The sequence below is a fragment of the Lissotriton helveticus genome, chromosome 3_1, assembly GCF_964261635.1.
Source record: "Lissotriton helveticus chromosome 3_1, aLisHel1.1, whole genome shotgun sequence".
NCBI lineage: Eukaryota > Metazoa > Chordata > Amphibia > Caudata > Salamandridae > Lissotriton > Lissotriton helveticus.
Window position 1 is genome coordinate 1,968,978,962 of NC_136061.1, and position 15,310 is coordinate 1,968,994,271.

The 15,310-nt window shown below is 45.8% G+C and overlaps 1 protein-coding gene across 2 annotated transcripts in view; it reads right to left on the reverse strand.

Moving 5' to 3' along the window:
- Window positions 1-15,310, reverse strand: part of CLPX (caseinolytic mitochondrial matrix peptidase chaperone subunit X) — a 480,932-nt gene that overhangs the window by 199,427 nt on the left and 266,195 nt on the right. The gene's annotated exons all lie outside the window — the stretch shown is intronic.

Genomic DNA, 15,310 nt, shown 5'->3' on the forward strand with positions numbered 1-15,310 from the left:
CTAGGGTGGTGTAAAGTGCACAAAAACGATGGATTTAGGCCCAGATCTTTGTACTGGGGTGAATGTAAGACATTGTTCTACATTCTGTCCATCAACTGTGGTTTTTGCAATTTTCACCCCGAGTGGGCTGGGTATGCTCAGACGTGAGTCCCAGGCTCTCCACATCACTGGAGTCAAGCTATCCAGGCTGAAGAAGGCTGATAGCCAGAAACCGGTCCTTGGATGCTTGATTCCGATCTAGGAAAGACATGGCTTGGTAGTTCGAGCTGGACTGTTCCCATGAGGCACAGGGTCAAGGCTGATTTGCATATAGCCATTGTCTGACCTAGGGTGGTGTAGAGTGCACAAAAACAATGGATTTAGGCCCAGATCTTTGTACTGGGGTGAATGTAAGACATTGTTCTACATTCTGTCCATCAACTGTGGTTTTTGCAAGGCATGTAGCTGCAGCGGGGCTGGGTCCGGATGGAGAATCTGGTCCTTGCTCAAAGTCAATAGTGTTAGAGAAAGTGGGAGGCAATATGGTCTGCATTCTAAGAGCAGGAGAAGCTCTGTGAACCAGTGCCGACACTGCCACCATGGGGCAATCAGAATCATCTGCCACGGTTCCATTTTCAGTTTTCGGAGAAGTCTCGGGAGTAAAGGGAAGGGAGGGAATGCGTAAGCGAAAATCCCTGTCCTTCTCATCATTAAAGCGTTGCCCTAAGATCCTTCCTCTGGTTCCCAGCTGGCATAGAATGGACATTTCCGATTTGTCTCCGAGGTGAAGAGATCCAAGTTGGGCCGTCCCACTTCTGGAAAACGTGTTCCAGGACTAACTAGTCTAGCTCCCATTCGTGGCAAGAATTTGACATTCTGCTCAAGGTGAGAAAGCAGCCATTTCCATATATCTTGAGCTTCCCGAGATAGGATGTGAGAGCGGAGATCTTGAAGGTGCGCACCCCATCCTTCGAGAGAAGCATCTGTAGTGGGGATGAACTCTGCTGTTGGAGGAAGGAAGGTAAGCCCGATCAAGATATTGATGGAACGCTGTCACCAAAGCAGAGCTGCCCGCACGACCGCGGTTATACTCACCAGGTCGTCGAACGATCTCGTCACATTGATTGTCTAGCTCTTCTTGAATAGGTCTCATTCTGTGACGAGCTTTAGGTACCAAAAGGACTGCAGAGGGCAATATCCTGAGAAGAAATGTTACCTTCCTTACAGAAGCGAACCTTCTTCTTCGTAGGTCTGTTGATAGGGAAATCAGGTGTGATTGTCTTTCTGCGGACAAGAATGCTTTGTCCTGGATAGTGTTCAAAACTGCTCCTAGAAATTGCTTCCTTTGAGAAGGATGTTAACTGACTTTTGGGAGTTGAGACAGCCCCAGGGATTGAAAAATTTGCAGACAAGTTAACGTTGCCTTTGAGCCTTCCGAAAAGATGGAGCCTTTATTAGACAATCATCCACGTAGGGGGAATAGCTGCAGGCCCTGCAGTCTGAGGTGAGCCGCAACTGGCGCAAGACATTTTGTAAAAACCCTTGGACCTGACCGCAGACCAAAAGGGAGAACCTTGAATTGAAAATGAGCACTTGCCACAGTGAAACGGAGGAACTTTCGATATTTGGGATAGATAGGGATGTTGAAGTATGCATCTTGCAGATCTAGTGTTTTCATGAAGTCCGCATGATCCAGGAGCTGCAGAATCTCTTGAAGAGTAATCCTGCAGAAGGATTTTTTCTGCAGATATAGGTTTAACTTCCTTAGGTCTAGGATTGGCCTCCATTCTCCTGACTTTTTCTTGACCAGAAAGAAACGGGATTAAAAACCTCCTCCCACTTGAGAGTGAGGAACTCTCTCTATAGCTCCTTTCTGGAGCATACTTCTGGCCTCTTCCTTGAGGAGTGCTAGATGTGGTGGAATTTTCTTTAGAGGTGGCGGTGGGATCTTTACAAATTCTAGGGTGTGTCCAAATTTGACTATGTCCAGTACCCATTTGTCTGAAGTTAGTTTTCCCCATTGGCTGAAATGAAAAGAAATATTTGGCGTCTTGGGGTTGAAGCGTGGCTGAACTGTTGCAGGTGCTGGGGAGATATCACTGTTTCCTAGCATTAGCTCTGCCCTATTGGGGCTGTTTCCTCCTGTTTTGCTGTATGGTGTAAACAGTAGCAGGGGGGCTCTGTAAGATTGTTGCTGCTGATAGCCATATCTGTTATGGTAATTTTGGGGTTGGTACTTTTGGTCGCCACCATGAAAGGAATAAGCTCCTCTGCCACGGGCGCCTCGAAAGGGAGTTTTCCTGTACTGAAGCATACGCAGGGTTTTGGCCGTGTCAGTGTCCTTACTTTCTTGCAAGGCATCATCAATATGCTTTCCAAACAGCGCATCCCCATCGAATGGCATATCAAGAAATTTGCTCTGTAGCTCCGGATGAAAGGTGGTAAATTTAAGCCATCCTTGACGACGGAGGCTTGCCGCTCCAGCTAGTTGCCGGAAACCTAGAGAGGCCAAATCCATAGAGATGTCAATTATCTCCGAAGCTGCCCTTTCCACTGCAAGGAGAATTTTTCTTGCCTCCTGCTTCTTGTAATCTGGCAAAAGCTCAAGCTACGGAGCAACATCTGACCACATTTGGCAGCCATACCTTCCTAGAATTGCCAAGGAGTTAGAGGCACGCACCGAAGCACCTGCCATGGTGGTGAATCTCTTCACAATGTTATCCAGTCTCCTTCCATCTTTATCAGGTGGTGCAGTAATTGGCATTGATGGATTTTTAGATCTGCGCTGAACAGCCTGAGAAATTACAGAATCAGGTCTAGGATGTCTGGACAGGCATGCAGGGGCATCATATGGGGCCTTACACATCAATTCTGGGAAGAATTGCAGGCACGGAGAAAGGATTTTTTATAATCTTGATGCCCTCTTCCCAATTATGATCGATACTAGGAATGGCCGGGACGATTTCCTGCTCTGAGCTTTAAAATCATATAAAAAGCAGTTGGACTGCTTAACGGGCATAGGGAGGTGAAAACGGTTTGCTGCTCTTTCCATGATGGCATGAAAACCTGCAATGTCCTCCGGAGGAGAATCAATTGCCTGAGGAACCGGTGAGGACGGTGTTAGGATTAAATAATCCTCCCATTCATCAATGGTAGTTGGTGTTTTAGGGAGGTCACCTTCCTCTGCAACTGTATTGTCGTCATCGTCTTGCGCTCCCTGATCTTGTGGCGCAGGTAAAGTATCATGGGCCTCAGCAGAAGGAATAGAAGGACCTGAAGTAAGCAGAGCAGGTGGAGGAGAGAATTGGCCGTGACGGGGACCTGCTGCAGATGGGAAACTAGAATGGTAATCCTGCAGCATATCTGTACAGTCCAGCACTAATGCCACATGCATTTCAACTATAAGTTCCTGACGAGGTAACAACACTTGAGGCCTTTGCATAGTTTGATAATGTTCATAATATTCCTCCTCATCCTCCCCCTCCAGGTATTTCACATGAAGTTGAAAGGGGCTGCGTGCTGGACTCAACAGCCCATCATCCTCCGGTCCCTCCCAAAAATGGCTAGGAGGTAAGAGAGATACGTAGGATGGGTCCTAGTAAAAGCTTCTTCTAGTTGACCGGAATGTGGGTCGACGAGGGAGGGACCGTCGATGCCGATGTTGACGGGGGAGAAACTGTTGTCATCAGTGGTACTGCAGCAAGGTGATTTTTGTCGACGAAGGTACAGCTTTCACCAATGGTTCGGTCGATGAGGATAGCGTCGAAGTCTGAGGCGGTTTCGTCGTCGCCGGTGTATTTTTCGATGACGTGGATGATCAGACAGACTGAGTTTTAGGCTGTTAAAAGGCAGTTTTCAGTGGCATTTTCGATTTTTCACCAGCTTTTGTCTTAGAAGAGAATGTCAGCTTACCTTTTTTAGAGGTAGAGTGAATAGTCTCATGATGGGACTTTTTAGATGTCTTACCAAGTCTTTCAGGTGATTCTCCAGATCTATCCATCTTTTTAGCCAGTTGGGCTGACGTCTGAGAACTGCCACTGCCTTCCTCTTCAGATACCACATTGGATCTTGATTTTAACTTCTCCAAAAAAATTAGTAATCTGCCTTTTCTGTCCTTTAAGGTTTTTGAAGAAAAGCTTATGCAGATTCTACAATCCTTGACCTTATGAGCAGGATAAAAGCAATAAATACACTCCTTGTGGGGATCTTCAAAATGTAGCCTATTTTTCCCACAGGAGCCACAAGGCATAAATAAACATTTGTAGAAGTATCAGACATTCTGTACTCACTAAATCCAGTAAATGTTGAAAAAACGGAGCAGAGCTCAGGTAAACTCCGTCACCCGACTTGCGGTAGAAAATCTGAGGGACTTGCCTCTCTGTGGAGTAATCTACAGGGTGCTAGAGCCTAATTGGCTGTGTTTCAGATTGAGTACTTTTTTACAAAAGGACAAGGATGGGCTAATGTAGAGACTGTACAGTCCAGTATAGGCTATTGTATTATGTTTTATGTATTTTGTTTTATTACTGTTATGTCTATATTTTATTTATACCGTGAGACTCCCATCTCGACGGCGGGGATTATTCAGGCATGTGAATCTATGAAATACTGGATAAGATGTTTCCTTGGATAATGACACATGGACGCTAGAACACAAGGATATTGACACTAGAACACAATACCAATACAGTAACATGACAAAGGGACACTGACTGGTGGGGACAAGATATCAGTGGATACTGATAGGTGCGCTGACACAAAGACTGACTTGGAGAACTGATACCGGGGCACAGACATTACAACACTGCCAAAGGGACACTAACAACCTGGGGACGACACGGATATGGATCACAAACATTGACACTTGGACACAGACATAGGAGCACCAACACTACTAACTCTAGAACACTTTACATAGGGGCACCAGCAATCACACAGCACCACTACTACAAAGACAAAGGTACGGGAGAACCAACATCTACATGGAGATATTGACTGGAATCAGTGACAATGGAATGCTGGCAGGGGGCCCAAACACTGATGCAAGGAGAAACTAGGATAATCACACTAAAATAATAATTGTGCTTAGAAATGGCACAGATGCACTAATACAATGGCTCTGACAAAACAATGGGGTACTGACCCACTATTGCCGACATGGGTGGCTTGTATTTGGATATGGACACAAGAACACTGACAGAGAGACACAGCTTTGATACTGATAATTGGGCACTATTGTGGGCACTGGGCACTGCAACACTGTCAAGAGTTACTGCCAGTGACATTGGGGCATGAGGTCATAGTCACAGAGACACTAATATTGGGATGCTCCATTGGAACATGAACAATCACAGAAAACAAAAGACATAAGGATATCGATGCTGGGATCTTATGCCGGGGTTCTGACACTAGGTAGAAGAGTAAGGGCACTTACTTTGATACTGGAACACTGATGGAGGAAATACATTGGGGACGCTGACAGGTATGTACTAACAATGCCATGGGGACACTGATCTAGGAACACTGGCAAGTCCAGAAATACAAATACTGACACAGAGGCACCAGCACTCCGACACTGATGCAGGATAATACAAGACATGTGTATTAACACTAGGAAGACACACAACAACATGGAGCCACTTACACTCGGATTGCTCGCACTAGAGCGCCAAAACTAGCTACGGGAGACACACTGGGGCATCAACACTTGCACATGAATACTGATGGGGGGGCACTGACAAATGGATACTGACATTGTGGCAGTGAGACAAGAACAGATGGCTATCAATATTGATAGTGGAGTTCTAGCATGTACAGTAAGAAGTCCATTGTTGCCACTTACACACAGCTCCGGATACTGCGAGACACTGAGGTAGTTAGCATTACATGGGAAACTGCCATTGGAATAGGGACACTGACACACACTGAGAATCATATTGGCACTGACACAGGGACACACATCGGAAAAAGGTCATGAAAAAAAATGGCACTGTTACAGAGACACTGATATTTGGACTTTGATGTGGAGGCACTGGTACGTCAACATGTGACCGACACTGACTTGGGGAGACCCATTGCGACCTCGACATTGGACTTGGAGACCTGGGGATACAGGCACATAGTGTCACTGAGAGGAAAACATAAGGTTACACTAGGTCACTGGCACTAGGACACGAGGACAGAGACACTAATGTATGGGTACAAAGACTAAGTCTGTGAGAGACCAAAAGACCATGGACACTAAGACCAAGGGCATCCGAGCAAACAAGTCTATGGTCCCAACTAAACAACATTGCTAGTTAACAGCCCTCAGCATTAAAAGGGGATAACATTGGAAAATTAGGTTAATCAGTAATACTTCCTAATCTTTATAGTTGAGACAATAAGGCAGTCTATCAGCTTGCAAACACCAGGACTTCTCAGCCCTGCCCACAATAACCAGAACTCCGTCTCTGCCAATGTTAAGTTCCCAGAATTAGTCTTTTCGATTTCCAGCACTGCAAGAATCCCATATGTTTTCTGATGTCAAAGCTAAGAAAAGAGGGCTCAATCAGGCTAGGCACTTCATTTGAATTAGAGAGCTATTTCCCTAGTTGTTTGAACCTTCACCAATTAAATTGCACCACCTGCCACCTGCCCAATCAATTTGGAAGCACTCGGCAGGCAGCCGCCGAAAGAGAAAGAGAACTTAGCAGTGCGAGGATCTGGACCCAAAAAGTATCACTGCTGCTCCCTGTTCATTGTTTGGAGTCCAAGCAGTGCTTCATTTGTAAAAATATTTGTGCAAGGGGTGAGAGAGTTTCTCAGGTGGCTGTCAGATTAGGTGATGTCAGACCTACCAAATACCAATTTGTGCTATCTCAATATCCCAATTTACAAACATTGAATTTAAACAGAGACAAAAGGAAACTTTCACATAACACATTAAGTATAAATTGTATAATTAATATTACTGAAGAACATCACAATCCAAGAAAAAAGGTGCTGCTGGTGATGGCTGAGTGTACGTGCAATCATGTAACAAAGCAAACATGTGCGCAAGAACAATTTATATACAAAGAAAGATTCCACTGATTACTGAAATTGACTGATTCCAATGTCTGACAAAATATCAGTTCATAACCTGTATGTAGACCAGTGGTGATTGGTCGACGTTTCAACCCCCTTAGTTGCTTTCAGCAGTTCTTCAGGATAAGGCACATGTAGCATCCTATAATTGTCCCTTACATTTTAAAATGTCCATAATTATGGTATTGAAACCAAAACCACACCGACAAAATAAGTGGCTGAAAAATGCTCGCCTTATTCTATTGACAAAATTCTTACTGTATACCTCATTAAGGGTTTAGCAGTGTTTCTAATCAGGCATGCATGAGCAGTAATACAAAAATACTATGAGACTAAGCGACGTCATGAGGTAATCACGTAAAGTGTTCCATGTGGTAATGTACAAAATCATTCTTATAGAAAATCCCATTGTAATGTGAAAACGAGAAAACACCTTAAGGAGGTATCTGATGTAATCAAGTGTGAACAGAGCGTCATGTTCCAGCAGCGTGTGTTATCAGGCTGATTTAAAGGACAAAGTACCTTTTGCCCATAAAAAAACAATGTCAGTGAGACTGAGGTATCAATCGTGGATACAAGAGGTTAGGGGATTTTAATTACTGGCCCTCGGATCCCTCGGAGTGCACTGCTTCGAAACAGTTCACTGAATCTCTTTCCTCTCTGAACTTGGTCCCACACATTACCATCCCCACTCATTCGCACGGTCACATACTGGACCAGGTTTGGTCCCTTAATCTTCCAGTCTCCTCGGTGACAATATCTCCCTGTCCCTGGTCTGACTATGCCCTTATTGCTTTTTCCATCTCGTCCAAACCTATATCCAAAGCCCCACGCGCCAAAAACACCTGGGCGCGGAATTGGAACAGAGTCGATCTCCCCTCTTTGTTTTCTCTACTTCGAAACTCCACTCCCATCCTCTCTGACCTCTCATCCGACTCCCAAGCCAATGCCATTAATACCTGGCTGACTGGAGGTTGTGACTCAGTGGCTCCCCTGCGTCGCATCTCCATCCGGCGACCTAAGGATTCCAACAGGTGGTTTAACGACCACCTAAAAAAGTTTAAACTAGCCACCCGACAGGCAGAGAGGCAGTGGAGAAGAAGTTATCACCCCTCATTAAAAGCTCCCTACCTCACTGCTCTGGCCGAATATAAAACCGCAATTCTCTCCGCAAAAATTTCTTACTTCTCCAGCAAAATAATGTCAGCCGAGAACAAACCTAAGGAAATATTCGGCATAGTCAATGACCTGGCTTATTCCGACAGAGCTTCACCCCAGAACCCTCCATCTCAGTCACTATGTGATCAACTCAATGCTTACTTCTTAGAGAAGATTGATACCATCAAAGCCAACATTCCCCCTCCTTCGCCCGCATTTGTGGATCCCTCCCCTCCTATTGTCCAATGTCTTCTCACCTCTATTCCCCCCCTCACTGAGGCAGGATTCCGGGAGATGCTCCCTAAAGTAAAGTCGGGCTCTCCCGCAGACATCTGTCCGGCACGAATCCTGCAACACATTTATTCTTCTTGCCCTGAGCCCCCTATTACTTTTCTCAACCACTCCCTTGCGCAGGGAGTAGTGACCCCTGCGCTCAAATCAGCCACCATAGTGCCCATCTTAAAAAAGCCTGGCGCTGACCCGTCCATCTCAGCCAATTATCGCCCCATTTCCCTGCTGCCCTATTTGGGCAAGGTGCTGGAACGCCATGTCACCGCAGTTTTCAGCACCCACGTAGAGGCTAATGGGGGATTGGCTCCCCGCCAGGCTGGCTTTCGCCCAAGGCACTCGACAGAATCAGTTGTGGTTGCGGTCCTGGACAACCTCAGGAAGGGTATGGATAATAACAAACATCAGGTGCTGGTACTCCTCGATCTCTCTGCCGCCTTTGACACGGTTGACCACACCATCCTATTGTCCCGTGTCAAGGCGGCTGGAATTGAGGGTTCAGCCCTGATCTGGCTGTCCTCCTTCCTGAGGGACCGCACCCAGGCGGTTCGGCTAGGAGACCTCACGACCACTTCACTCCCTGTCACCTGTGGTGTTCCCCAGGGTTCCTCTCTTTCCCCTCTACTCTTCAATCTGTACATCTCTCCTCTTATTTTTGCTCTTCAGCAGCTAGAGGTCACCGTGTACAATTACGCCGATGACCTCCAGCTCATCTTTGATCTGTCCTCTTCTTCCCTCTCTGTTTCTAACTTCCAGTCTTCTATGACATTTATCAGGGATTGGATGAACCACAACCATCTCAAATTGAACCCGGATAAAACCGAGTTGGTTCTCACCGGTGGTTCTTCCAGTCCCTGGAATTCTCTCTTTTGGCCCCCCACTCTTGGTCCCACCCCCACCCCCTCAACTTCGGCCAAAACACTGGGTGTTAAAGTGAACAACCAGCTCACCCTTCATTCACAAATCAGCTCTGTAGTTTCCTCCTGCTTCCTCACTCTCCGCACTATCCGCACTGTCTCCCGTTTTTTTTCCCCCTCAGGCACTCAAGCAGATCATGGCCGCACTGGTGATATCGCGGCTGGATTATGCCAATGCCCTTTACAACGGCATTCCGGCATACAGCATGCGGAGGCTCCAGATGGTCCAGAACCAGGCGGCCCGGCTGGTTTTTGGTCTCCCGCGATATCATCACTCTACACCGCTCCTTAGGGAGCTTCATTGGCTTCCCGTCAAGGAACGCTCCCTCTTTAAGACCGGCTGCATGGTCTTCCAGGCCCGCCAGGCCACTGCCCCTGCCTTTATTTCCTCGCTAATAAAAGAATATGTTCCCACCAGAGAGCTCCGCTCTTCCTCCAAATCTCTCCTCCAAATCCCACGTTTCAAACGGAAAAAATGGGGCGGAACCAACTTTTCTACCTTAGCCCCTACATTTTGGAACTCCCTTCCTGATCACCTTCGCTTTGCCACCCACTATCTCTCTTTTCGGAAAGATCTTAAAACGTTTCTTTTTAAGCAGGCCTTCCCCGTGTATTTTTCCTTTTTTTTTTTTTTTTCTTGACAGGTTGACTTTGCCTCTGTTGCCGACTCCCATACTAGCGCCAAGAAACCGTACGGTGCACGCTGCGCTTTATAAATGTTTTAAATTAGAAATTAGAAGAGGCATGAAATGTACACAAGAGCACTTTACAGCAACTCCAGCTAGATTGGAGCACAGAGTGTCTGGAGGAATGATTTATTGCATACAATTAAAATGCTGTTGTGACTGCAGCTCAAGGTGATGCATCAATACATAGGCATAGGGGATTTAAATCCATGTGCGTCAAACCAGAAAATAAATGTGCACATGTGAACAGTAATGGGGAGTCATTGGACTCTACAAAAAAAGCCAACGGTATCACTTTGCAGCTTGGAGAATAAACTGTGTCATTCTTACGCTGCTCAATATTATCAACAAAAGAGCCTGAGTGACTGGGTCACTCCTTTAGACTTCACATCACAGCACCAAGTTGATAGGTATGCTTAGAGTGTCTTTGCATGTAACAGAATTCAGTTGTTGACATTTATAATCCATGTAAGTTTAGTTAGGACCTCCTGGATGGTGTTCAAGAACAGCCAGAGTTGGGCCTCTTCTACCTTGTTGTAATGTACTTTAATTTAGGTTCCAGCTGGATTTAAGGGTATTTTAAGTTAGACTCTGGAACAACTTCTGGCTGCGTATGGAGGTGTATGTTGAGACATATGCGCACCTAGTTGGACTGTTCTGTTTTTTTAGCAATGATGATCGTTTGATGTCAGCAGCTTCCACTTTGGGACAAGTGGAATGTGAGTCCTCGATGATATAGGTCTACAGGTTGGGGGACAACAGGTTGTGCAATGAATTATGTAAAGCTGAACAGTTGTGGCGGGGGCGCTAGAGGGCGCACAGCGGAATGGCTGCTCCATAAGGCAGCTCCGCCGGCCAGGTTGTACGAGCGGCGAAAAACAGCGCTTCCTCCGTACCAGCGCGTTAACGGCGGCACTGAGTGATGATCGGAAGCTGGCGTGAGCAATCGGAGCATGATTCTGAGCGCATTTATGTCCCAATACGGGTAATAAGAATGCTATAAAAAAACGCTGCCCAGAAGACGCCGAGCAATCAAAGATGGCGGCGCCCAGCGGCTGTTGAAATCGGACGCCGGAGAATCCTCTTTATCACCTGCACTCTACCGGTATGCAGTGACCAGACCTGAGAGCACTGGTGACGATCGACGGAAACCGGTGAGAACGTATGAGCGATGTATACAAGATAAAAAATTATCGTAGGCAACTGAGGCTGGAGGCCGAGCCGGCTGCTGATGATTTAAAAGGGCGCCAATCCGAAACTAGCCAGCCTGAACAAACGTACTGATATATGACCAGTCACACTTTATATTGCAATAAATACCCGGCGTATGGACCTACAACTGTGTTACTCACGCTTGGCAAATTGGCAAATAGCGACTGCTCGCAAAATCCGATTGGTGACTGGCGCTAGTGATGAAGGGACGCCATTTGCGGACCTAAAATGGCGGCGCCGCGGGCTCTGTGTCGGGATATACGAAATCTGTAGCGGCGAGAGAGCTTGAACCTACCTCCAGCAACAAGCTATAATGTTGAACACTAGTGGCGATGTAAAACACTATAAAATAAAACACAGCGTGTTGCAGTCATTGGGCCAGTGGAGGTGAGCGGAAGAGTTCCCATCCCACGAAAGATATACTGCGCAATGCTGACCGCTGTATACGGAAGGGCGCAGCAATGAGATACACGAACGCGGAGGTGCCGTATTCAATCCGAACATATTTCTAAAACTTCAAACACGAAAGAGACTGCGGAAACCAGTGGGCAGTATTTGTAACAAGGAAAGACATTAAGGTGGAGACACCTCTCAAAGCAATACAGGAAAAGACGCACGAGACGCTGCAAGTAACGGCTGGGAGCTGTGAATGCGTTACCTAAACGCACAGAATTGCGCACGAGGGGCTACCCCGCCTGCACGCAAAGGACTGATGCCTACTACCACTGCCCGCACATGAGCACTTGACCATACAATAACGATGGGCAAACCGGAAAAAGTGCAGACCAAAATAGCATTTGATGGCCCCAAAAGCATAACCGGCCCTTTTTGCCTGTAAACAGCACCCTGCTAAAATAGCCGAGAACTTTCAACACACGCATGTGCGGTATACTGTATCCGGCTCAGCACATGCGCGAACTTATGGAGTGAGCCCTTCAATACCACAGCTCCTCTCAGGCTCATGCGCACAGCTTCCGACATCGGCATCCCAACACGCAGAACCGACAAACCAATTGAAGAGGCACACACCTTCTTTGGGCATGCATCCGCTTCCAATTTACAGCACATTAAGTCGGTAATGACCACACTAACCGGTATAAAAGACCGCCCCCTCAACACCACGGCATTCCATCGGAGCCGCATTGAGGGGAAGGAGGTCTACCGGGTCCTGTCCAGATCGTGAGTTCGCCTGCACAGTTTCCATAGGGGGATGACTTCGCAGTGGGTTGTGAGTAACACCTCCCTAAACAAGGTCTTCTCCTACTTCTAGATCGCTAAATTGAGCAAGATGAGAAAAACCCCCAATACCATGCAAAGGCTCATGAGGCAATTTAGTCACAACCTCTAAGTAAGGATTGTTTTTCTTTATTTTATTTTCTCCTATCTTCAACATCGCAGGGGAACAAGACATCGTTTTTTCTGAACACGTGTGTGTTACTTTCTCTATGTGTGTCTTTGTCCTTTTTCCTTTACAGGGGATTTGACCTCATTAGGTCTCACATCACCCTTTTTTTCAAGATTCTGTTCTAGCAGGTCATTTTTACCTGTTTGACAGCGATATCCAACTGTGAGGAATTATTTATTATGTTTCTTTTCTCAACAGGACTCGTTCTTACGCCAACAGGGCGCGACAGACTATTTTGCGGAACGAAAATAGGTACACTACACCTATAGTTCACCCCTTTTTGTATAATACACTTTGATATATAGATTACGTGTGAGTAAGGTGGGGACCGTTGTGCAATCCCTGTCCTGAAGAAGGAGTTTCACACTCCGAAACATGTCGACGCACTTTCTGAGGTTAGTGTACATAATCATACAATAGCAACCTCATTCTGCACCCCTTTTAACAATACCAGCCGAGGGCTTAATAAAAGTTTATTCATTTTTTTTCCCTACGAGCCAGGTATTTTTTAACTATATTTTAACTATCACGTTTCACTACCCCACCACTCACATTCATTTCCCATCACACACCAACACATAGTTCACAAAGAGTGCTCCTACGTAGCCGTGAGTCGTAGCACACCGCATCCCGTAGAAGGGTGCGAAGACCCCAATGATGAAGCACGACACCAAGGGGCCTGTTGGTGTGTGAGGGGTATTTAAACAACACGGTGTGCTCCCCACCAAAGTAGGGACCACCCCCACCTTTTGAGTGGATTCCAATTTGTTTGTGTAAACTGCCAGGAGAGACCGAATCCACTTTTTCTCTCCCTCCCTCCTTGTTATTTATATATACACTCGCTAACATTGCCATACTCACGAGGGGGGTTCAAGGCTCTTGACCTGTATCTATATTATTTATGTGCGCAAGCCCAATATGCACATTATTGGTAACATACAATCCCATATCTTCTACATGTGGCAATAGAAGAGGGCGCTGCGTTGCCAGTTCCGCTAGATGCAGTTATAACTCATAAACGGGCTCCATTGCATAAACAAGATATAAACACAATTGATACAACGGCTACAGTATGGCGACGAATAGGTCAAAAGACTAATAAACTACCACTCTATTCACCAGAGCTGCCACTGCACTTTCATCCAGACATCTCAATAACACAGGAAAAGGTGGGAATGGAATTGCTCCAACGAGTGGGGGTGGCCAAAATAGGCGATTTGTATCAGGATGGGGTGTTCAAGACCCTAGGGGACTACGATTATGTTCAAAATCAAACACCGCTTTTTAAGTTTACATACTTTAGACTGCAGAGGGCGATAAAGGCACTGTACCCGACTTACCCCACTGAACCGCCAGTACTATTGACGTTGCAACTGCTCCTTACATCGCCTGAACCCAAGCACCTGGTCTCCAGACTATACACAACATTGCAGGAAGAGATGGGGGCCACGACAGATAAGGCATTACAGAAATGGAACCAATACTTAACTGACCCACTAACAGAAGACAAGTGGTCTACGGCTGGGTCCATAACAGGTTTACTGACACCAAATGGTAACCTACAATTGATACATGTCAAATATTTGCATCAAACCTATCACACTCCAGCTAGGTTGCACAGATTTGGGCTTCGCCAGAATTCCAGATGCCAACGGTGTGGGGCTGAGGGGGCAGATTTTTATACATCTTGCATGGTATTGTAGAGGAGTAGCTGAGTTCTGGGAGCAGGTGGTGCATAAATTGGGAGAAATGGTGGGCTCATGCATAGAGTGTAGTATAGGGACTTGTTTATTGGGATTGTTGCCGGAAATTCGTGCAATGAAACGTAAGTTTTGTGTAGTGGCACTGATAGTGTCAAAGCGCAGAGTCTCGATTGGATGGGGAAGTAAACAGAGTCCTATAAGGCTATTAGAACATTCTGCCACTAGAGGGCAGAATGTTGTAACAAAGCAAAGGCCTCGCGAAGCTCGAGTGGATTTAAATACACTCGAGCTCCGAGAGGCCTTTGGAAAACATTGGAATGTTGCTCTGCGGACCTTTACCGGCCCGTAGAAGCAGGGAGCACTCCATTGTCTTCAATGGAGCTCCCAACATTCCAATGTTCTGATAACAAGTACATATTTCAGTATGACAATGCAATGTACCAAGAGGTCAGTACTGGATGAACCTCCTATCACTATACCCAAAAGACATACCTAATTGGTAGAATGGTTTGAGGCTAGCAAAATCTATTTTAAGGCCTGCAGCATTGTAGAATTTACTTAATGTTTCTTGGGCCTTAATCATTATTCATCACCATTAAAGGAACAATATATTTGGCAACAAAAAAACACTGCTACAAGACTTATATGCTAGATCCTGAACTGAAAAAATAAAAATGTGTGAAATGTATCAGCAACCTGCAAAAAAGGAAGAATATATCCCAAGTGAATAGTTTTCGGCTTTTATGAAAATATACACATATGAAACATCTAACCACTGTTTGATCATAAATAGTATTCTTTAACATTTACATTAGTATGGTTCACAAAAAAAAATTATTTTAGGGAATTTTATAAACTAATAGAAATAGAGATATCAAAGTGGGCTGAAAATAA